Source organism: Anthonomus grandis, chromosome 2 (assembly GCF_022605725.1).
Source record: "Anthonomus grandis grandis chromosome 2, icAntGran1.3, whole genome shotgun sequence".
NCBI classification, from domain to species: Eukaryota; Metazoa; Arthropoda; class Insecta; order Coleoptera; family Curculionidae; genus Anthonomus; species Anthonomus grandis.
This window is the reverse complement of record NC_065547.1, coordinates 15,005,774-15,032,246: the sequence shown is the minus strand read 5'-3', so window position 1 is coordinate 15,032,246 and position 26,473 is coordinate 15,005,774. Positions and strand designations below refer to the sequence as shown.

Sequence of the window (26,473 nt, the reverse complement as noted above, 5' to 3'; positions counted from 1 at the left end):
TATTCTCTACTTAAATTGAACGAAAACTGAGACCGAATACAGTTCGGAACTGGTTTTTAACAACATTTAGATCATATCTACATTTTTCTCTTTTTCTTTATCGCACAGAGGTTTTTTTTTTATAAGTTGAAATTTATGTCACAGGTCAAATGAATATAAACGTTTTATAGATAACTAGATGCCCGCGGCGTTGATCGCGTGAAAATAAAAGAAAAGTCGAAGAAGGCCTCCAATAATAGTAAATGCAACCCACAATACACAAAAATAAAATCCGAAGCCACGGCTCAATGATTGTACATGCAACCCACAATACACAATAATAAAATCCGAAGCCTCGCCTCATTGATAGTTCATGCAACCCACAATTGCCACGCCGTTTTTCTTGAGGTCAAGGGGCGCGATTAATATAATATAATTTATCGCGCTATAATTATAATTATATGCGGGCAGTCTCCGTTCAAACTCCAAAGCCACGCCCCCTTAGTTCTCGAGGTCACGGGTAACAATTTTCCCATTTTTTACCCCTTATCGGTGGAATTTCGAAAAATCCGTTCTTATCCAGTGCCTACATTATAAAAGGAACCCGTTGGTAAAATTTTACGTTTCTAGCTATTGTAGTTTGGGCTCTGCGATGATGAGTCAGTCAGTCAGGACAAACTCTTTTATATATATATAGATTATTAACGTCTGGATGCTAAAAGAAATAATAATATAAATAATATAAATCCACCTGTGGTCCACCTAGTTCTGAGGACTTAAAATAAAGAAAAATAAAAATTAAAATAAATTGCACAAACATACATGAATATTTTTAGACTGAATTTTATTTCCCCAAAAGCTCAACAGTTTATTAATTAACTTCTAAATTGGATCCCTCTTCTACTTCTTGCAACTAATTGGCTCATATATAGATAATCTTTACCATGGTAATAAGCGTGTTTAGAATAAATAGTTCAGTGACATTCAGTTAAGTGAGTTAAATTCCTTATATTTACTATTTACACGATAATTAAGCCTATATAGGGACTTAAAACTGCTCAAATCTAATAAGTGTAACTAAATTCTGTTTACTAGTCTATAATAACCAAAAAATAATAATTGAAATAAAACAGGATCAAAATAGACGAAACAAGAAGCAGAAAATAAAACAAAAGCAAAAATAATAAGGTAATACGTAGGTATATGAGAAATGTTCTCCTTATAATAGTTCCAAGACAAAAATACTTTCTCTGAAATCGTTATGTTAAACGTCGAACTTTAACTAAGCTAAAACTTTCAAATCAAATCAAGCAGATAATTTTTTAGAGCTCTTCTAAGCTTCTTTACACGCTTTTATAGTAATAGTCTCTGAAGGGGTTGAAGCGTCCCTTTGGAACTAGTTGTTAACAACATTCAGCCTTTATCTACATACTTTTCTTCTTCGTCTTCGCATCGCACAGAATACGTTTTCCGATAAATTTCTATTTATTTTACAGCTTAAATAAATATAAAAGCGGTAAAGCTTTAATAATCAAAATTTAATTGTAATCGTAAATATGTGGATGGTTATAAAACCACCGATTGTTCGGAGGTCGTTTAAAAAAAATTAAAATATATCGCACAAACATGCAGAAAACTTTCCGGATTGTATTTTATTTCCCCAGAAGTTTAATAATTAACTTATAAATTGGATTTTACTCATATCGAGAGCCTTGTCAGTTTTTTCAAATTGAATGAAAAAAGGTAAACGAGACAGGTCAGTATATTCCCGTATTACTTGCACCTCCTGGGGGAGCTCGTCTCATGGACATATTGGAAATTAAAACCAAGTACGTATATGTTAAAATGTTCCCTAAGGATGGACATCATCTATTTAACGACGAAAATTTAGGTTTTTTTGGAGATTCCGTTATGGGTTTCAGTCACTACCTTATGCTTATCATTGCAACAAAATTTGATAAACCAATAAAATTTTTTTGAAGTTGAGTTTATATGGCACAGTTTATTTAGAAACGAAATTTTTTAAGCAGGCCTATGTTGATCTTACCTTTTCTTGCACCTAATTGGCTCACAGATCATCGTTAACATTGCAATGGGCGGGTTTAAATTAAATAGTTCAGTGACGTACCAAAGTCTACTTTCTTCAATGAAGTTTTTAATATAAAGATTTTAAAAGTTAAATTCCCTATATTTGCTTTATATGGAGAATTTCAAGCAGTTGAGTTCTAATAAATGTTAAAATCCTGCTTACCAGTTCGAAATTGTCTATATTAAATTTTGAATACTTAAGTACGAACCTCGAGTTATTTTATTATACACGCCTACATATTTTTTCGTCGGTACGTTTTAAATGCCATTTTTTATGTATTTCATATATTCATGGCAGTAAATAATTTAACCCTTAAATCAGTCCCTAAATAATAAATTATAAAGAAAATGGATATTCTTTTTAAAAATCTAAAAAAACAGCGCACTAATGGTCGTGATCGTGAACTTTACACGAACCCCCGAAATTGTTTTTTTATTAAGGTGTAAAAGCTCACAGACGCCTAATGCTTTTGTAATCGCATTAAATTATGCTTCCCTTAAGGTAAAAAAAGTATAATTAATTAGCAATTAAGATCGTTTAAAGCTGGTTCTTGAATAAAGTATGCGAATTAACTGGGAAAACTAATGTTTCGTTCATCAGTATCTGTAAAAAAATTAGATAATTATTTAAATATTTTTTTACAATAATTTTTGTATTAGTGAAAAATATATTAACAACTAAGATTTAAAAAATTCTTCAATTTAAGATTTGAAACTCCTCTTGCAACCGATTTATTATCTGCTTTATTTAACTAATTGTTGATTATGAGGATTTAAAAAAATATGTTTCTATATTCTCTACTTACATTAAAAGAAAATTGAGTTTAAATGGGGATTTCAAGTGGCTCTGATCTAATAAGTATCTCTAAATTATGGTTACTAGTTCCGAATATAGTTCGCAACTGGTTTTTAACAATATTAAGGTCTTATCTATATTTTTCTCTTAATCTTCATCGCACAGAATAATAATTTTTTTCGATAAATTGAAATTTATTTTACAGGTCAAATAAATATAAACATTGTATAGGTTCGTTAACGTCTGGGCAGTTATAAATCTACCTATAGTCCACATCCTTCTGAGACCTCTATTTAAAAAAAAATTAAAATAAATCGCATAAACATACAGGAAAGTGTTTCTGGATTGAATTTTATTCCGCCAAAAGCTCAACAGTTTATTAATTAACTTATAAATTGGATTTTACTCATATCGAGAGCCTTGTCAGCTAATTTCAGATTTGATGAAAAAAAGTGAACGAGACAGCTCAGTTTATTCCCGTATAACGTGCACCGCCTGGGAGAATTTGTCTCATGGACATATTGAAAATGATAATCGAGGACGTACAGTTTAAAATATTCCTTAGGCATGGACATCCAATAAATTTAGCGAATAAAATTAAGTTGTTTTGCGGATAATTGATCTGTGGAGGTTCAGTCTCTATATTATGCTTACCAGTCCATGGAAATTTAGCTAAGCCAACATTTTTTTTTTGAAATTGAGTTCATTTGATATAGTTTATTAAACAGCGAAATATTTTAAGCCCTCCTATGTTGATCCCACCTTCTCTTGCATCTAATTGGGTCACTGATAAACGTTAGCAGTTTAAATTAGTGCAGTGACGTTTCAAGATCAACTTTAGTTAATGAAAAGTTAAAATTCCTTATTTCATATACTCAAGCTGCTCAGATCTAATAGCTGCTATTTCTTCTTCAGCTGCGAATTCTGCTAACTAGTTCTAAATTGTCTGTAAGAAATTTTGAATGCTTTAGTACAAATATCTAGTTATTTTTGTAAACACCCCTATATATTTTTTTCCTGCATTTAATGCTTTAAATATGAATTTCTGTGTATTCCAGCCCTCTATGAAAACATCTTGAAAAGATCGTGAACTTTTTACGAATCCTTGAAATTGTATTTTTATTAAATGTCGTAAAGTTCAAGCGTTCGCTGACGACACTCAGCTTTATTGTCATTTTAATATTAAAAATCATAATCAAACAATAGAAAACATAAACAGGGATCTTCAAATAATAACAAACATTTCACAGGAACACTCTTTAAAACTTAGTTCATCAAAGTCTAAGCTTATATTTTTTGGCCGAAAAAAAAGTACAAATATATTTTCAGTTGTTAGTAATATAAAAATAAATGGTAAAAAGCTTGAATTCTGCAAAGAAGCGCGTAATTTAGGGGTAGTAATAGATACTGAATTAAATTTTGAAACCCATATTAAAAACCTTATTTAAAAAGCATACAGGGTGTCCCGGTTCATATGGGAAATCTCTCGGATGCAGGTAGAACATCGAAAAATAATACCGAACGTTCCTATAAAAAAAATTCCTACAGGCCTTCTTTACGAAGATACAGCCTCCTAAAGGACGCTGCTGGAAATTGGTGTTTTATAAATTACTTTTAAACTACCCGGTAGAATTTAATAAAAATTTTAGGTGATGAACACTATTAGGGACTTCTTAAAATGACATCCTTAAAATACAGTTACCTTGTTTACTTTACCAGGGGCGGACTAGATTGTACACTTTAATGCGTATATTTTTAACACCCTGTATGTTAAAGTCTAAAAAAAATAAATTTGGATACCTTGAACCCTAGGCTAAAAAAAGGTCCTTTTGTTCATTATTGATAAAATAAACTGTTTTGGAGAAAAAAAATAATAAACGAGCCAATGCTTTTTTTTTTCTAATGAGATAAGTACGCTAGTTATTTAAAGAACAGAGACATTTCGATGTAAGTCATTTAATTTAAAATAATACATGTTTCTAAAAATACAGTGGTGGCCAAATACTTTTACAAAATAATAAAAAAAGAACCTATGATGAGTGTATGTTTTTAAATTAAAAAAAACAACTTACAAAAAAATACCAAAAACCAAATATGTAAACAAAAGTTAAATTCTTCAATACGAGCAATAAACAATTAATTATTAAAAACTTCATAAGTAGGTTCGACGTGGGCTCCGTGAACTCTAACACATTCGCGGGCACAACAAATCGAGGACTGCTGCACTCGCCACAATAACCCAAGATTGTTTTTTATATTATCACAATGAAATGTAATTCTTTGGAGCAGTTCTTCCCGAGTATCGACTGGGGTGGAATACACCAAGGTTTTGAGGTGAACCCATAGATAAAAATCTAATGGCGTTAGATCGGGAGACCGAGGAGGCCAAGCAACAGGCCCTTGTCTACCTATCCAACGGTTTTCAAAAGTATTATTTAAGTTAGTGGTGTCTTACAGCAAGGCTAAAATGGGGTGGGGCTCCATCATGCATAAAATACATATCTCGGCGGGTTGCAAGGGGTAAATCTTCTTATAAATCTGGAAGATTGTTCTGGAGGAACTCCAAATAAAGTTCTCCATTTAAACGTGGTGGCAGTTCAAATGGCCCAATCAAAAAATTGCCAATAATTCCTGCCCAGATATTTATTGATTGGAATTGATGTTGATGATGAGAAATAATAGTATCACGGGGATTTTCATCAGCCCATACATGCGAGTTATGTAAGTTTTCAATTCCATTTTTGGTAAACCCTGCTTTATTCGTAAAAAGAATCGTGCTGATAAAGTTAGGGTTATTTCGCTGCTGATCTAAGAGCCAGTTTGCGAAGTTTATTCTAGGAGCAAAATCTCTGGGCACTTTTTGTAAGTGATATGGGTACAACAGTTGTTCTTAAAGTACCATATGTACAATTGTTTTGGACTAATGAAGCTGAGCCGGCTAATTTTCGAGTACTCGTTGTAGGAGTGTCAGCTACAGAGTCTAGAATATTTTCTTCTTCCAATTGCAATGTACGTGCTGTTCTTCTCCGACCACCATTATTCTTTTTTTTTCAAAACATCCTAAAATTGTATTAAGGAAATTTAATAGTATTACCTCATTAAGTGGAAAATAGAAACCTACCAATTTCCCTTAGACGTTGATCAACACGTTGAAATGTTTTCTGATCCGGAATAATGCGATTGGGAAATCTTTCTTCGTACAATCTTATTGCTTCCAATGCATTACAAGACACCAAACCATACATAAGATGCATATCTGCATACTCAATAAAAGTAAACTCCATATTTTGACGTAATTTAAATTAAAAGTTATACCAAAAAATACAAAAATTTAAAAAAATAGTATCAAATAAAGGATGAATATGTTGACAAATTTGCTAAATTTGGAGTATAGCAACGTTTGTAACAATAATGCGTTCAAAAATGCAAAAATTCCGATAAATAAGTCAGATACAATACAATTGGTTTACATTATTTTTTTAGTTTTTTTTTTATGTTTAGTTTTTATCTTAAGAATAACAAAAAAAGAAATAAACGTATAATAAATAAGAAATATTTTGTAAAAGTATTTTTTAGGGCACCACTGTATTTTTAGGAACATGTATTTTTTTTAATTAAATGACTTACATCGAAATTTTCTGGTCTTTGAATAACTAGCGTACTTATCTCATTTAAAAAAAAAATTAAAAAAAAACGTTGGCTCGTTTATTAAAATAAAGGAAAGCGATATTAATTAAACTGTATCAATAACATCGTAATGGTCGTCAACTTTTTACGAACCCTTGAAATTCTTTTTTTATTAAAGCGCAAAAGCTCAAAGGCGCCTAATACTTTTGTAATAGCATTAAATTATGCTCCCTTTGAGGTAAAAAGGGTAAAAATATGCGTGCATTTTTGACGCTTATTTCAATTTATAAGCAATTAAGACCATTCATGAGCTGCTTCTTGATTAAAGTATCCTAATTAGTTGAGAAAATTAATATTTCGTTCGTCATCATCTGTAAAGAAATTAACTTAATTATCTAAGTATTTTATAAAAAGAAATAAGTAAAAAATTTATGAACAGCTAACATTTTAAAGTACGCCTATATTGATCCTAACTTCTCTTGCATCTGATTGGCTCAGGGATAAACGATAACATGGAGATAGGCGTGTTTAAATTAAATAGTCCAGTGACGTAACAACTTCTACTTTATTTAATTGAGGGACTAATAAAAATTAAATATCTAACCACACTTTTTATATAAAAAGTATGTAAGGTAATCAAGGTACCACTCTAAATTAAACTTTTTTAAAAAGAAAATGGCGTCTACCCCCTATTTAGGAAAATAAAGCTCACGCATTTAACGCCAGTAACAGGCTCCAAATTTAGGTCTAAGGAGGTGGCTAATTAAACAACTTTCCTACATAATCTGCTTAACTACTAATAGGATTTCCTTGATAAGAGTAATAAGATAATAGTAATGTAATTCCTACTTTCAAACCGAAAGATATAAAAAGCATGTCATAAAGCAAAATTGAATATAACTTGATTCGTTTATAAAAGATCCGCCATCTTAGTTTTAAACCTCCCTTAAATCGAGTAATACTAGTGATATCTTAAAGCTACGTTTCCACCGGAGAAACATGAAGGAACTATTGTGTTTCTGTTGCTCGTTGCTTAAAAATGTTTCCCAAAGTTCCTCAAAGTTTCTAAGTATTTCTTCTTGTTTCGACAACAAATGTTGCATGTTTGCGATTGTTGGTGGTTTCCAGTTTTAGCGGTAAACTTCAAAAGAAATTCGGTAACAACAGGGAAGAGAAACATATTGTTGTCTGAGTGGAAACAGATACTGCAACTTGTAGTAACTTGTTTTTGTCTAGTGCGGCTCGACGGCGAATGTCGAATAATTTATAGTCGGTCGGACGTGTGAAATAAATAGAAAAATGCCGTTTATGTGGACAAATGAGTTAATGCTTGAATTAATCGAAAACTATAAGCTTTGTGAGTGTTAATGGAATACAAAGCACGCCCAGTATAAATGTAGAAATACGAAACACGATGCTTGGACAACATTGGCAGAAAAAACAGGCTCAAATATAGAAGAAGTGAAAAGAAAATTGAAAAATATTATTGCACAATTCTATGGAGAAAGAAAAAATATCAAAGTGGTTTGCTTATGAAGTCTTGTTGTTTCTTGCGGGCAGGAACAAAGTTAGAAAATGTACTGAAAAAGGAATAACTACAAATGAGATACGTATTTTTTTATTTGTAATTTTTATACAAAGTTAAAAATTATTTTGCCATGAAACCATTCCTTCGAGTGACATAAAATATTGAGCATATTTATCTCGAACTTATTTAGCTTCCAACGTTGAATTACGTGCTTGTTTTTGCAGTGATGCAAACATATTGCTGTTTATTTCTTTTCTCCAAGAACCTGGGATAATTTTGCCCGTATCTTTATCTTCAGAATTAAAGGTGCCAGGAGGTGAGTATGATTTTCGGGAATGTAAACTCCTTCTCAGAAAATTATGGAGATATACACATGCAGCAATAACTAATTCAACTCTCTCGGGTTCAAGTAGCATGGGTTTTCTTAATATCCTGAACCTGGCAGACATAATTCCAAAAACGTTCTCAGAAATACGCCTAGCGCGTGATAAGCGGTAATTAAAAATTCGTTTTGAGGAACCTTTCTTTTGAGTGCCAGGGTAAGGTTTCAATAAGTTTGGTGATAGGGGAAAAGCGTCATCTCCTAAAAAAATAAACAGAACAGCTTTGGTTCTTCCTGGCAATGGTTCTAATTCAGGCAAATTGAGCGTATTTTCATATAACATTTTTTTGAAACAAGTACTGTCAAACACTCCACCGTCGGATATACGACCTTGGCTGCCCACATTAAGATACATCACCTCATAATTTGCGTTGGCCACAATAAATAACAGTACACTGAAGAAGGACTTGTAATTCTAAAATTCACTGCCACTATGTTTTGGTGCTTGTATCATAATGTGTTTGCCATCCATTACCCCGGCACCTTTAGGAAAATTCCAAAGATTAGCGAATTGATGTCACGTAATAAGCTACTCCTTTTTACTCTGAGGCATCTGAAAAATAAAAAAATCGGTAAATTTGTTTACCCAAAACTTCTCTCACTATAAATATAATTTGTATTTCATATTCATTTAGCTTTGGTTAGTTAAAACAAGGTACTACAAATTAGACATTTCCATTTAATATTTTTATGTTTAAGGGGGTAACTTTTAATTTTCATAGTGAAGATGATGGGTCAGGCAGCAGTGGACGGACAGCGGGGAAGTTAAATCGCAAAATTCCAATATAGCAGACGAGGCAGATGAATTAAACGATTCTTTTTTGATTGTTGGAGAGGCGAACAATGACGTCGACAATCAGAACAAAACCGTTGCTATTATTACTGAAACATCTACAAAGACTGATGACAGCAGAACCAGATCTCCACAAGCAGCACTAAAAAAAGTAAACAGGGAACTAAGCTCTTTAAAAGTCCAAAAACACTGAAATGTAAGAAAAGACAAGCTGAGGTGGAAACTGACGAACGACAGGAAGAGGCATATTTAGTGCTGAAGCAGCTACAAATTAAAAAGCCAAGTAATCGTTTTCAAATTTTCGGCGACTTAGTTGCCTGTAAAATCGAAAATCTTCAAAATGAAAATGATAAAAACACGGTAGAGCATTTAATCTCTAATATTTTGTATGAAGCCTCTATGGGTAGATATGATCGGCCATTTCCATGATATCAAGGTTGGCATACATCTTCGGCCAATAACAACACAGCAAGATATTATTCAGATAACCAGAACTATTACTCATCCAGTTCCAATGCTTCTGTTACACCAGCCCAACAATACACACACCTATGCAATCACCAAATAGCTCATATGAAACTAACTATCTTCCTCAAACAGAGACAAACAACACGACACTGTCAAAAAAAAAGCAGCCTTGTAGTAATCTTCAAGAATCATCCATATCTGATGCGATACGTCTGGCCATGTCAGATGCAGGACTTGATGTACATTACTGATGCAACATTATTTGTAAAATAGAATATCTCTTTAATTTTCTAATTAGAATTTTTTTTATTTAAAATTTAAGTAGAATATCTCGTTAATTTTTTTCTCACAATTCAAAGAGTTTTTATTAAAATTTTAGTAAAATGCCTACTCATTACATTATGTCATTTGATTGAAAAGCTGTATATTTACCGAGGTATCTACTTACCTTAAGTTTATCCTTCAGAACTTCAGCGATTACTCGACATATTTTTGGTATAATTCTACTAATTGATGGTACTGAAATTTTTAACAAGTACATCAAGGAATGGTAAGAATCGCCTGTTGCAAGAAATCGCAGCGTGAGCAGCAATCGTTCCATTGGTGAAATGGCTTGTCTATAATTGGTATCTTCTTTCTGTATTTTTGGGTCAACTTGACATAATAACCATTCAAAATCGGTGCTGGACATTCGTAAAAAAATTTTTCCTATGTGTAGATCGTCTTTTTTTAATGCATTGAGTAGGTGCATGCCACCATATTCACTTCTATCACAGAGACTTGGTTTCACCCAATATTTGTGCTTTCTTTTTTTCTTTTTTGGCGATAACACTATATAGGCCGCCGCTGCTGCAGCTATTTCATCATCTTGATCCATGTTTATCATCCGCGGTGCAAACACTAAGTTGCTCTCTTTCAGTTACCAGAAACCGCCAGAAACAAAAAGTTCTGTCAGTGGAAACAAAAAGTTTACATTTGTTGCTAATAAGTTCCTAAATTCACTAACAAGAAGGCAACAAAAATGTTGCTAAATATTGCTATTTGTTCCTCCGGTGGAAACGAGGCTTAAACGGATATATACTCTGATGTTCCATCAAAACCACTACAATTTAATGATGTAATTATGGCTGTAATGACATAAATATTTAACTAAATTAGAAAATTCAAATTTTATGTTATAGAATAAAAAAATTATGAAACTTTTTATTGTTTACATTTTTTTTTCAAAAAGTGGTCCGGTTCCGAGATATTAGAATTCAAAGTGAATTATAATCCGATTCATAAAATAAAAGATTCATTAGAAAACACGACTTGTGAATTAAATGTATCGTGAATTAGATAACAGATATATAGTCCGATTTCAACAAAACCACTTCTTAAGTAAGATTACTAAAATGATCATAACTTAACAAAATTGTCAACTCCAACCGGTGAGTTATAAAACATAAAATTATAAAACTTTGGCTTTTTTTTAAATTATCTTATTTCAAGATATTTCAATTTATTATTAAAGAAAGTTCCGTTCATATGTAAAAGATTCTTTTTAACAATATTTTTAAATTAAATATTTCTCGAATTAAAAATTACATAATATCTAATGGATATAAAGTCTTATTTTTTAATAAAACCACCTTTAAATAAGACTACAAAAATTACTATATTTTTATTACTATTTAACTAAGTTCGAAAAGCAAAATGGCATGTTATACAGTGCTTTCATTTCAAAACGATCCACCCTTAATAACTTGCTAAAAAAAAAAAAAAAAAAAAAAAAACGTCAAATTAGTTCTGTCAATCACCTCCTCACCTCCAGCTAACCTCACTTTAATATGTCAAATGGCTACCCCATGGTGTGATACATTATTTTAAAGGGCATTCATTATGCTATCAATGGTTGTAAAAAAAAATAAAATTGATTGACCAAGAAGCAATTAAAGTATAAATCGGTAGGGTAGAAAAACAAATTTAATTAGTTTAACAAATTTATTTTATTAAATGTTCAAAATGCGCGCCGTTATTAGCAAGACAATAAAAAAGCCTATTTTCAAACTCCTTACGTCTAGTGGGGTTAGGTCCGGAGACCGCGCAGGCCATTCGATTGCACCACGTCTGCCAATCCACTTTTCTCGAAAATTTTCATCAAGCCACTCTCGAACTACCAAGGTGTAGTGCGCGGGAGCTCCATCCTGCTGAAAATGTATATTATTTTCATTCAATAATATAGCACCATGTTGATCTACTTGATTTTCGATAGATTGGATGATGGAAGGGTATATTGCATTTTCTAAAAGGTTTAAATAAATTTCGCCAGTCAAATTTTTTTCCAAAAAAAATGGCCCGATTATTTCATTCCCATAAATTCCTGCCCAAACATTAATTTTTTGGGGATATTGGGTATGGCCTTCCCGAAAAACATGCGGATTTTCATTATCCCAGTATCTACAGTTATGTCTGTTCACCAGGCCATTTAAAAAAAAAAGCTCGATTCGACACTGAAGCAAATGTTCTTCAATAAATGGGGATCGTCGTCAATTCGCTGGTATATCACTTCACAAAATTGAATTCTCCTATCAAAATCATCTTCTCCGAGTTCATGAAGAATATGAATTTTATAAGGAAAGAACTTTTTTTTTTTTAAACTTTATGTACGGAACAAGTGGAAATATTTGTTAATTTTGGCCTTTTATGGACAAACTTGGATCCATAGCAAATTGTCCTAGTATTTCAACTTGGCATGCTTCATTGACAACTCTATTTTCATATTTTTTCTTATTGCAAATCGATCCCGTCTCTTCAAATTTTCGTATCAATTCTAATACGTATTTATGGCTCACATTTTTATCTTGATACCTTTCATTAAATGCTCTCGCGGTTCTGCGAGCACACCGATCTTGAGCTCCATAAAGGAAAATTATTTCTATTCTTTCGGCTAGCGTATACATCATTTTATTAACTCACTGTTTTAACTAAAATTGAAAAATTGCACGCGCCAAACTGACAGTTTTAACAATAATAAATCGCCTGCTTTTTAAACGCCTTAAAAATGTAAGATATTGCAGTGTTTTTTTGTACCTATTAGGTAGGTTTCGCAAAAAATATAAGTGAAATAAATACACATACAAAGCTATAAGGCTGCAAAGATTTTTGCAAAAAATTTGAAGACACTCTTTTTTCTCGCAAATAACGGTACACATTCTTTACTTAAAAAAATAAATAATTTGCTTGAACTAAATGTACTGTTTGTTACCACACATTTTAACTTCTAAATTGCTTGTAGTTTTTTTTGATGATCTATTATAAAAAATGTAAGAATTTTAAAATGATGTAGGTACCACACTAAAAGTATTCATTTAAAATACCAAAGTTTGGCGTAAATAAAATATTCATTATTTCTAGACATTTTCGCTAACTATTTGCTTACACATTCACCGATTTGATTTTTTTTTTGTATTGTTGAATAGAGAATTTTATGCAGCTTACTATGATGTATCACACGATGGAGGTTCCTATTTGACATATTAAAGTGAAGTTAGCTGGAGGTGAGGAGGTGATTGACAGAACTTTAGTAAATGCATAATTAAACGTCCCCCTGTATATCTAATTTGACGTGTTTTTTTTTTTTTTTTTTTTAGGAAAGTTATTAAGGGTGGATAGTTTTGAAATGAAAGCACTGCATAACATAAACTTATAAAACTTTTATTGTTCCACAATTTTTTTCGAAAATTATTCTGATTCCGAGATATTTGAATTCAAACTTTGATTCATCAAAAAAATATTTGTTGAAAAAACAATATGTTTTCATTAAATGTATCTTAAATTAGGAATCTGACAATATTACTAGTATCTAACGTATATATATGCATAATCTGATTCTTTAACTAAAATTAATTAAAATTGAAAAAAGATAAAAACTTAATTAAATTTAACAAACAAACAAAGATAACTGAAGAAAACTTTTATAAAATCAGGAAAATTTAATTAAAATTAGCAGAAATCCCAGGCTCACCTAAGTTAACTTACATTTTTTGTTTAAAATTACCAGAACCAAAAACATACCAAAATTTACATAAATCGACTAGGAACTATTTTAATCTAGAAAACCAAAAATTACTGAAGAAATTTAACAAAGATCCAAAGATCCAAAGATAAGCCAAAATTGAAATTCTAAGAAAATTTACTTAAATTTAATAAAATCAAAAAAAATTTAATTAAATTAATTATATATCCGAGTTAGGAACATTGAATTTCCAAGAAAATTTAGTTAAAAGTGATCAAATTAGAGAAATCTAATTAATAATAACAGAAAATCAAACCTTACCTAAGTAAACTAAACATTTTAATTAAAGGTTAATAAAAAACACAAGAAAATTTTAATTAATCAACTACGACCTATATTAATTCAAGAACCTAAAACAATACTAAATAATTCTTATAAAAATCAAGGATGAGCAAAGGAAACTTAAATTCCAAGAAAGTTTAATAAGAATTTAAAAAATTGAATTTATTAGAAATGAATTTATTAGAAATCCAAGAATTAGTTAAGAAAATTAAAATTAATTGAAATTGAAACCTTACTTACGCTAAAAATTGTAATTCAAGGATATTATAAAACATGAGAGAATTACGTTTTTAATTATTTTATTGATTAAGTCGACTAAGAATTATTTTAATCCTTGAAAGTCAAAATACACTAAAGAAATTGAATACAAATCTAAGGAACTAAAGTCCCAAAAAAATTAAATTAAATTTAATAAAATCAGAAAAATTCAATTAAATTTAACAGAACTTCAAACCTTAACTACATTAATTAAATATTTTACTTGAAGAATAATAAAAAATATTAAATAGACTACGACCTATTTCATTTTAAGATAACCCAAAATAATGAAGAATTTAAATAAAAATACAAGAATAAGACGAAGAAACTTCAGAAACGTTAACTTCAATTTAATTAAATGGGAAAAATTCTATCACATTGAATTTAAAATCAAATTTGAAAATCAAATTTAAAAATTAAAAAAATATATTATTGGGCGTAAAATTATTAAACTTTTTTATCCTATAATTTTATTTTATTAATTCATTCTAGCGATATTTTAGTTTACATTTTGTTAAAATTAGTAAATAAATATATTTATAACTGCAAGCAACTACTGTAATAAGCAATAAGTTACACTTTTTCATAAAATAATAACATACGGGTATATTAAAGAATTAATTCCCCCTATAAAACTTATTAATTAAAATTAATTGAAATTGAAACCTTACTTACGCTAAAAATTTTAATTCAAGGATATTATAAAACATATGAAAATTACGTTTTTAATTATTTAATTGATTAAGTCGACTAAGAATTACTTTAATCCTTGTAAGCCAAAATACACTAAAGAAATTTAACAAAAATCTAAGGATATTTAACAGGAACTAAAGTTCCAAAAAAATTTAATTAAATATAATAAAATTAGTAAAATTCAATTAGTTGTAATAGAAATCCAAGACTTATTAAATAAATGTCCAAGAAAATATAAGTACAATTTACAAAATAAGAGAAAATTAATTAAATTTAACATAACTTCAAACCTCAACTACTATAATTAAATATTTTACTTAAAGGATAATACAAAACATAAGGAAAATATATTAAATAGACTACGACCTATTTCATTCCAAGATAACCCAAATTAAGAAGAAATTTAATAAAATCAGAAGAATTTAAGTAGATGTAATAGAATTCCAAGACTTAAGGGAAAAAAATCGAGAAAAATTTTAATGAAATTATTAAAATACAACGAATTTAATTAAATTCTACAAAAATTCAAAGCTCACCTAAGTTAACTTGAGATTTCAATTCATGGATAGTACAGGACGGACATAAGATATTTATATTAAATCGACTACGACCTAGTTTCTTCCAAGAAACCAAAAAAAAAAAAAAAAACTAAAGAAATTAAATAAAAATACAACAATAGGCCGGAATGAAACTTTTACTTCAATTTAATAAAACGGGAAAAATGTAATCACATATAATAGAAATTCAAGATTAGTCAAGGATTAAATTTCTTATCAAATTTAATTGAAACATATAATGTTTATTTTCAAATGCAATATAATAAAAGAAATACAAGTAAATTTAATAAACATCGGCAATAAATACATAATGCTTCCAGGCCTCAGGAGCTAGTACTTAATATAAACCTAAATTGCAAAACAAAACAAACAATCTAAACTATGAATCTATTGCAATTGCAATGCTATTTGCAATGCATAAAAAGTAATTAAAACTAATCAAAACAAAAAAAAAATCAAACAATTCAACAAAACATTTTTATAACAGGATTACCAAACTAAAGACCTACTGTATTTTGTAGTCCTTTGAAAAACTGTTATTACCGTCCTGCACCAAGGCAAGACACAGATCAAGATTAAAATTAAAGGACCATAATATAAGTGGACATATTAATTTCTAATATTTACAAAACCATCAATAAGCTGTCTATTTTGAAGGATAATAAATTTTTTGATCCTACTTTTAACCAATCCCAATGAATTGCTACCTAGAATAACACCTTTCATTTCTACTGGTAAAAAATTATAGCATCTGGCAAGAAGATAAGTAAAACAATGTTGCCTATAAAACTAAAGATAGTTAATTTAGTTAAAAAGTAAGACTTCTGAAATGACTAATGCTGAACGGACATACGGTCTCATTTTTGCTTAAAATCACTTTTTAAGTAAGACTATTAAGTCGACTGTAATTCCACTAATAATAAACCAAATTCAATTTCTTTTTTATCCTATATATTTTTTTTATAATTTAATTTAAAAAAATCGAGGAAAATTTAAATCAAATTATTAAAATACGACGAATTTAATTAAATTGTACAAAAATTTAAGGCTCACCTAAGTTATCTTAAGATTTAAATTTATGGCTAGTACAACACATAATATATTTATTTTAAATCAACTAAGACCTAGTTTGTTCCAGGAAACCATTAAAAAATACTAAAGAAATTAAATAAAAATAGAAGGGTAAGACGAGAAAACGTCAGGAACGTTTACTTCAATTTAATAAAATGAAAAAAATTTAATCACATATAATAGAATTTTAAGTTCAGTCAAGAATTAAATTTCTTATCAAATTTAATTAAAACTAAAGATAATTAATTTAGTTAAAAAGTAAGACTACTAAAATGACTCTAACTCCACTAATAAATAGACCAAAAATTATTTTAATTTATTTGTTTTAATTTTTTTTCTCAAAATGTTAACTAATATTTATTTCAGTTTAAAAATTTCTTGAATTAAATCTCACTTTAAAAATATTACTAATGTTTAACTGATATACAATCTCATTTTTCTCATTACCTTTTAAGTAAGATTACTAAGCCGACTGTAACTTCACTAATAATTAATCAAATTTAAAAATTTAAAAAACATATTATCGAGTGTAAAATTAATGAACTTTTTTTATCCTATAATTTTTTTTTATAAATTAATTAATTTTACCGATATTTTAGTTTAAATTTTGTAATTTTGTAAATTTGTAAATATTTAATTTAGTTAAAAAGCAAGACTACTAAAATGGCTCTAACTTCACTAATAATAAAACAAATTTAAAAAGAATGTTATAGATGAAAAATTATTATAATTTTCTGTTTTATTCTTTTTTTCAAAAATTTATTTAATTTTTAGAACACTAAAAGATTTTTTTCTAGTTTAAAAATTTCTTGAATTAAATATCATAAAATATTACTGATGTTGAACGGACATACAGTCTCATTTTCCTTAAAAATCACTTTTTAAGTACTATTAAGTCGACTGTAACCCCACTAATAATTAACCAAATTTTAAAATTAAAAAAATATATTATCGAGCGTAAAACTATTAAACTTTTTTATCCTATTTTTTTTTTATTAATTAATTAATTCTAGCGATATTTTAGTTTATATTTTGTTAAAATTAGTAAATAAATATATTTATAACTGCAAGCAACTACAGTAATAGGCAATAAAGTACACTTTTTCATAAAACAATAACATACGGGTATATTAAAGAATTAATTCCCCCTAGAAAACTTAATTAAAATTAATTGAAATTGAAACCTTACTTACGCTAAAAATTTTAATTCAAGGATATTATAAAACATGAGAAAATTACGTTTTTAATTATTTTATTGATTAAGTCGACTAAGAATTATTTTAATTTATTTAAGTCTAAGGATATTTAACAGGAACTAAATTTCCGAGAAAATTTTAATAAATGTTATACAATCAGAAAAATTCAATTTAAAATAATAGAAATCCAAGCCTTTTTAAATTAATGTCGAAGAAAATATAGGTATAGTTTATAAAATAACAGAAAGTTAATTAAATTTAACAGAACTTCAAGCCTCAACTACGTTAATTAAATATTTACTCAAAGGATAATACAAAATATAAAGAAAATGTATTAAATAGAGTACGATCTATTTCATTCCAAGATAACCCAAATTAAGAAGAAATTTAATAAAATCAGAAGAATTTAAGTAAACTCAATAAACTAAGTAAACTCATAAAACTCATAAATCTAATCAAAACAAAAAAAAATCAAACAATTCAACAAAACATTTTTATAACAGGATTACCGAACTAAAGACTACTGTATTTTGTAGTCCTTTGAAAAACTGTTATTACCGTACTGCACCAAAGCAAGACACAGATCAAGATTAAAATTAAAGGACCATAATATAAGTGGACATGTTAATTTCTAATATTTACCAAACCATCAATAAGCTGTCTATTTTGAAGGATAATAAATTTTTTGATCCTACTTTAAACCAATCCCAATGAGTTGCTACCTAGAATAACACCTCTCATTTCTACTGGTAAAAAATTATAGCATCTGGCAAGAAGATAAGTAAAACAATGTTGCCTATAAAACTAAAGATAGTTAATTTAGTTAAAAAGTAAGACTTCTAAAATGACTCTAACTTTACTAATAATCAAACAAATTTAAAAAGCATGTTATAGATGAAAAATTATGTAATTTTCTGTTTTAATTTTTTTTTCAAAAAGGTATTTAATTTTTAAATCACTACAAAATTTTTTTAATCTAAAATATTCTGGAATTAAATATCATAAAATATTACTAATGCTGAACGGACATACGGTCTCATTTTTGTTTAAAATCACTTTTTAAGTAAGACTATTTATTAAGTCGACTGTAATTCCACTAATAATAAACCAAATTCAATTTCTTTTTTATCCTATATAATTTTTTTTATAAATAATTTTAAAAAATTCGAGAAAAATTTTAATCAAATTATTAAAATACGACGAACTTAATTAAATTCTACAAAAATTTAAGGCTCCCTAAGTTATCTTAAGATTTAAATTCACGGCTAGTACAACACATAATATATTTATTTTAAATCAACTAAGACCTAGTTTGTTCCAGGAAACCATTAAAAAATACTAAAGAAATTAAATAAAAATACAAGGGTAAGACGAGAAAACGCCAGGAACGTTTACTTCAATTTAATAAAATGAAAAAAATTTCTCTAAAAAAATGACTCTAACTCCACTAATAATCAAACAAATTTCAAAATTCAAAATCGTGTTATAGACCAAAAATTAATTTAATTTAATTGTTTTATTTTTTTTTTCTCAACATGTTAACTAATTTTTATTTCAGTTCAAAAATTTCTTGAATTAAATCTCACTTTAAAAATATTACTGATGTTTAACGGATATACAATCTCATTTTTCTCATTACTTTTTAAGTAAGATAACTAAGCCGACTGTAACTTCACTAATAATTAATCAAATTTCAAAATTTTAAAAACATATTATCGAGTGTAAAATTAATGAACTTTTTTTATCCTATAATTTTTTTTATAAATTAATTAATTTTAGCGATATTTTAGTTTAAATTTTGTAATTTTGTAAATTTGTAAATATTTAATTTAGTTAAAAAGCAAGACTACTAAAATGACTCTAACTTCACTAAAAATAAAACAAGTTTAAAAAGCATGTTATAGATGAAAAATTATAATTTTCTGTTTTATTCTTTTTTTCAAAAATTTATTTAATTTTTAGAACACTAAAAGATTTTTTTCTAGTTTAAAAATTTCTTGAATTAAATATCATAAAATATTACTGATGTTGAACGGACATACAGTCTCATTTTTCTTTAAAATCACTTTTTAAGTACTATTAAGTCGACTGTAACCCCACTAATAATTAACCAAATTTTAAAATTAAAAAAATATATTATCGAGCGTAAAACTAATAAACTTTTTTATCCTATATTTTTTTTTTATTAATTAATTAATTCTAGCGATATTTTAGTTTATATTTTGTTAAAATTAGTAAATAAATATATTTATAACTGCAAGCAACTACAGTAATAAGCAATAAAGTACACTTTTTCATAAAACAATAACATACGGGTATATTAAAGAATTAATTCCCCCTAGAAAACTTAATTAAAATTAATTGAAATTGAAATCTTACTTACGCTAAAAATTTTAATTCAAGGATATTATAAAACATGAGAAAATTACGTTTTTAATTATTTTATTGATTAAGTCGACTAAGAATTACTTTAATTTATTTAAATCTAAGGATATTTAACAGGAACTAAATTTCCGAGAAAATTTTAATAAATGTTATACAATCAGAAAAATTCAATTTAAAATAATAGAAATCCAAGCCTTTTTAAATTAATGTCAAAGAAAATATAGGTATAGTTTATAAAATAACAGAAAGTTAATTAAATTTAACAGAACTTCAAGCCTCAACTACGTTAATTAAATATTTACTCAAAGGATAATACAAAACATAAGGAAAATATATTAAATAGACTACGATCTATTTCATTCCAAGATAACCCAAATTAAGAAGAAATTTAATAAAATCAGAAGAATTTAAGTAGATGTAATAGAAATCCAAGACTTAAGGGGAAAAAAATCGAGAAAAATTTAAATGAAATTATTCAAATACGATGAATTTAATTAAATTCTACAAAAATTCAAAGCTCACCTAAGTTAGCTTAAGATTTCAATTCATGGATAGTACAAGACATAAGATTTTTATATTAAATCGACCACGACCTAGTTTCTTCCAAGAGACCAAAAAAAAAAAAAAAATACTAAAGAAATTAAATAAAAATACAACAATAGGCCGGAATGAAACTTTTACTTCAATTTAATAAAACGAGAAAAATGTAATCACATATAATAGAAATCCAAGATTAGTCAAGGATTAAATTTCTTATCAAATTTAATTGGAACTTATAATGTTTATTTTTAAATGCAATATAACAAAAGAAATACAAGTAAATTTAATAAACATCGACAATAAATACATAATGCTTCCAGCCCTCAGGAGCTAGCACGCTGTGCGAGGACTTGCTGGTATTTTTTTTCGCCTTAATATAAACCTAAATTGCAAAACAAAACAAACAATCTAAACTATGAATCTATTGCAATTGCAATGCTATTTGCAACGCATAAAAATTAATTAAAACTCATAAAACTAATCAAAACAAAAAAAAATCAAACAATTCAACAAAACATTTTTATAACAGGATTACCAAACTAAAGACTACTGTATTTTGTAGTCCTTTGAAAAACTGTTATTACCGTACTGCACCAAAGCAAGACACAGATCAAGATTAAAATTAAAGGACCATAATATAAGTGGACATGTTAATTTCTAATATTTACCAAACCATCAATAAGCTGTCTATTTTGAAGGATAATAAATTTTTTGATCCTACTTTTTACCAATCCCAATGAGTTGCTACCTAGAATAACACCTCTCATTTCTACTGGTAAAAAATTATAGCATCTGGCAAGAAGATAAGTAAAACAATGTTGCCTATAAAACTAAAGATAGTTAATTTAGTTAAAAAGTAAGACTTCTAAAATGACTCTAACTTTACTAATAATCAAACAAATTTAAAAAGCATGTTATAGATGAAAAATTATTGTAATTTTCTGTTTTAATTTTTTTTTTCAAAAAGGTATTTAATTTTTAAATCACTACAAATTTTTTTTAATCTAAAATATTCTGAAATTAAATATCATAAAATATTACTAATGCTGAACGGACATACGGTCTCATTTTTGTTTAAAATCACTTTTTAAGTAAGACTATTAAGTCGACTGTAATTCCACTAATAATAAACCAAATTCAATTTCTTTTTTATCCTATATAATTTTTTTTATAAATAATTTTAAAAAATTCGAGAAAAATTTTAATCAAATTATTAAAATACGACGAACTTAATTAAATTCTACAAAAATTTAAGGCTCACCTATGTTATCTTAAGATTTAAATTCACGGCTAGTACAACACATAATATATTTATTTTAAATCAACTAAGACCTAGTTTGTTCCAGGAAACCATTAAAAAATACTAAAGAAATTAAATAAAAATAGAAGGGTAAGACGAGAAAACGCCAGGAACGTTTACTTCAATTTAATAAAATGAAAAAAATTTAATCACATATAATAGAATTTTAAGTTCAGTCAAGAATTAAATTTCTTATCAAATTTAATTAAAACTAAAGATAATTAAATTAGTTAAAAAGTAAGACTACTAAAATGACTCTAACTCCACTAATAATCAAACAAATTTCAAAATTCAAAATCGTGATATAGACCAAAAATTATTTTAATTTATTTGTTTTAATTTTTTTTCTCAAAATGTTAACTAATATTTATTTCAGTTTAAAAATTTCTTGAATTAAATCTCACTTTAAAAATATTACTAATGTTTAACGGATATACAATCTCATTTTTCTCATTACTTTTTAAGTAAGATAACTAAGCCGACTGTAACTTCACTAATAATTAATCAAATTTCAAAATTTTAAAAACATATTATCGAGTGTAAAATTAATGAACTTTTTTTATCCTATAATTTTTTTTATAAATTAATTAATTTTAGCGATATTTTAGTTTAAATTTTGTAATTTTGTAAATTTGTAAATATTTAATTTAGTTAAAAATCAAGACTACTAAAATGACTCTAACTTCACTAAAAATAAAACAAGTTTAAAAAGCATGTTATAGATGAAAAATTATAATTTTCTGTTTTATTCTTTTTTCAAAAATTTATTTAATTTTTATCACCAAAAGATTTTTTTCTAGTTTAGAAATTTCTTGAATAAAATATCATAAAATATTACTGATGCTGAACGGACATACAATCTCATTTTTGTTTAAAAGCACTTTTTAAGTAGGACTATTAAGTCGACTGTAACTTCACTAATAATAAATCAAATTTGAAAATTAAAAAAATATATTATCGAGCGTAAAATGACTACACTTTTTTTTATCCTATAATTTATTTTTTTATAAATTAATTCATTCTAGCGGTATTTAAGTTTAAATATTTGTTAAAATTAGTAAATAAATTAATTTTTAACTACAAGAAACTACTGTAATAAGCAATAAAGTACACTATTTCATAAAACAATAACATACGGGTATATTAAAGAATTAATACCCCCATATGTTGACGGCAAGCAGTAATATTGGCTGAGCTGCTCACGCCATAAACTATATAACATAAACCTTATGGAAACAGCAATTTTGATCCGGATTAACGCGCTTTTGCTCCAGTTATTTATGACTTTATATGGAACAACACTGATATTACGTCACTTTTTTTTTGCTATATTTTTTTTAGAATTTTGAAAACCCACATAGAAAATATAAAAATATAAAATAATTTACCTTCTTATTCAAAATCCCAATTCACATCGTATGATTTCAAAAAAATCAGAAGAAAAATTAAAATAGTCCACTTTTAAAATAGGAAACTTTCAGGAACGCGCGCGAAAAGTTTTCGTAAAACCGTCGGTTCGTAGTTTATAATGTCGCGTGTGCGTGCGAAACGCTTCGCCGATTCAACTGGAGTGTTAAGTTTTTCGCAAAACAAGAAATTGTGGAATCTGGAGGTATGGCGCAGACGCAAATTACATTTTAACTTATTTGTCCTTCGTGGATGATCATTTGTTCGGAGTGGGGAGTAAGAGAAAAAGTCTTAAAAATGGTAAAAAAATTGATTCTAACGTTTGAATTGGGAAAAAAATGTGGTCCAACATTCCTTTAGTTAAGGAATTTCGCCTAAAAACAATATATTTTCTTTAGTCATTGTTGAGAAAATAAACAAGAGAGTGAATTTGCTGATGCTATTCTTAAGAACAAACCACTTTACTCAGCAAATAAATTAAGATTTTTTGAATTTTTTGGTTTTAAAATTCAAATTTAAATTTTGTTTCCAAATTATTTATTATAAATACGGTTTTGCTTAATATAACATAAGCACGTAAGCTCACTACGAGCTTATCTATGCAATTTTATAAGCTGTTGCAAAAATAAGTTTCTTTATTCCTTTAGACTTTGAACCCATTACAGGGTGTCCCGTATTATTATGTTCAAATTTTGGGGACATAAAGACGCTTCATTTTAAGTAAAAAAAAACGCAAAACTTGTAGCTCCCTTTTTATTTGTTTCAAAGTTACACGCCATGAATGTTATTAGAAGATAATACTAAAAATTAATTTGTAAAGGAAATAAAAAATGATTTTATTTAAAAAAAATTGATTGATATTATTTTCAAATTGGCCACCTCCTTATTGAATGCAGGCTTATGCCCATAAGCAAACAGATGACGTAGTTATCCGTATTTGACCCCTGTTTTGCCTTATTTGTTCAGCAGCTTGTTGAATACGGTCCAATAACTCTTCCCTTGTATTTGAAACTTGCGCATACACCAAATCTTTCATGTACCCCTTGATAAATAAAAATCAAGGGGATTGTGATCGGGTGATCTAGGTGGCCAGGCAACAGGACCACCTCGACCAATCCATCTTGGATAGTTGGTTTTAACTCAGTTTCGGACAGCAATTCCGAAATGCGGTGCACCACCACATGTGTAGACGAAATTCAGTGGGACATCCTCCAAAAGTCCTTACAGTTCTACCATAAGAAACTGAAAGTAATGTCCGTATTCAACCTTGCAGGAAGCAAAACAGGACCAATCAACAAGTCATCGACTAAAGCAGCCCAAACGTTAACAGAAAATTCATGTTGAAAATTACAAGGACGTACAGCTTTTGGATTTTCTGACTCCCACCTATGCAGGTTTCTCAGATTTGTAATATCACGCCTTGTAAATATCGCTTCATCTGTATACAGGACTGTTCTGCAGAAATGAAAATTAAGACAGGACTGTCTTAATATCCAGTTAGAATAAACTAGACGAGGATAGTGATCTTCCTCAAGCAAACCTTGTACCTTACGTTAATGATACAGATGTCAGCCTTCACGTTTTAAAAATCGCTAGTCATTCGCGGTACTCTGACTTGTGTAGAGATTCGATGTACACTGATAGTTGGATCTTTTGAAACAGTATCTAATACTCATTAATCTAAGTCTGCTGGCAAGTTCCCTCCCCGATCGAAATAATAGCTTTGTTTGCGGTGACAGTTCTGGACAAGTTCAGAATTACTTCGCATGCACATTGTTAAAAAGAGCGTTCGCGGTCATTCGGGCTTCGTTCGCGTTAGAGGCTACATTGATTTTTGGAGGCAGTGTTTTTAACTCTTTCCCTCTAATCTCTTATTGTTTGTGTGTACGTTGTTTAACGGTAAGTTGAGCTTATTATACGTTGTATTGGCTTTTCATTGTTTTGGCTTACATCATCTGCTTTTTGGCTAGAATTTTTTCATTTTGTGCATGCTTGTCTTAAATTCTTGCTTTCAGTTAAAGTAATATGAGCGATACAGGGGGGGGGGCGGCCCCCCCTGCCTAAGGTAAAAAGTTCAGAGGAATGTGTTGTAGGTAATGCTGGTATTCTTCAAGATTCTACAAATACCAAACTTGAAAAAGAACCAATTCTTTATTCTCAAAGTGATAATGGTCCATTTTTAGTTTATCTGGAATCCACTGAAAAAGTGGGCTTCAGTATAGGCAAGTTTAATAACATAAAAATTGCTAGAGATATCTTTAACCTGAACCTTAATGATGTAAAAAAAATTAAAAACAAAGGCCTAAATAGAATTTCCGTAGAATTCATTAATTATCAAGCAGCAAATAACTTTGTAAAAAATAAAACTTTACTCAATAAAGGGTATAAAATTTTTATTCCTTTTAATTTTGTGACATGCAAAGGGTTAGTCAGGCAGATAAATTTAGAAATAGGGGAAGGAGAACTCTTAGAGTGCTGCAAAACAAATAGTGCAGTTGAAATTCTTGAAGTCAGGAGATTGAATCGTAGAATTGTTAAAGATAAAGAAACCGTATATGAACCTACTGGGTCAGTCCTCTTTACTTTTAAGGGTGTTTGTCTTCCTAAATCTATAAATTTATATAGGCTCGAAAGACCAGTATCCATATATATATATCTCCAGTAACACAGTGTTTTAGATGTTTGCGCTATGGACATACTCGTACAAATTGCAAAGGCAAAGAGAGGTGTTTTACATGTGCAGAGGAAAAAAATAACAATGAAGAGGAGCACTCCTGTTGTGAAATTAAATGCTTCTATTGCAAAAACCCACACAAGTCAACAGACAAAAGCTGTCCAGAGTACACCAGACAGAAAAATATTAAGGAACTAATGGCTTTCGAAAATATTACCTTTTATGATGCTAGCGAAATCATTAAAGAAAACTACATCTCAAGAGATGAATTTGTATATCGTCCTACAGAATTTCAAAGCTTATAAAATTTAACCAGACAAGACCCTTCAGAAAATACAATTCAACCATCACAAAGACGCACACAACATGCAAAAACAGCACCTATAAAAAGA

The 26,473-nt window shown here is 28.4% G+C and overlaps 1 protein-coding gene across 2 annotated transcripts in view; it reads right to left on the bottom strand.

Annotated features, from left to right (window-relative positions):
- LOC126747943 (G-protein coupled receptor dmsr-1-like) overlaps window positions 1-23,555 on the bottom strand; it is a 518,114-nt gene extending 494,559 nt beyond the window's left edge. For both annotated transcript variants that reach the window (XM_050456930.1, XM_050456925.1), the window contains exon 1: window positions 23,389-23,555. The gene's annotated coding sequence lies outside the window, so the exon portion shown is untranslated. The remainder of the gene's footprint in view (window positions 1-23,388) is intronic.
- Window positions 23,556-26,473: the final 2,918 nt, after the last annotated feature.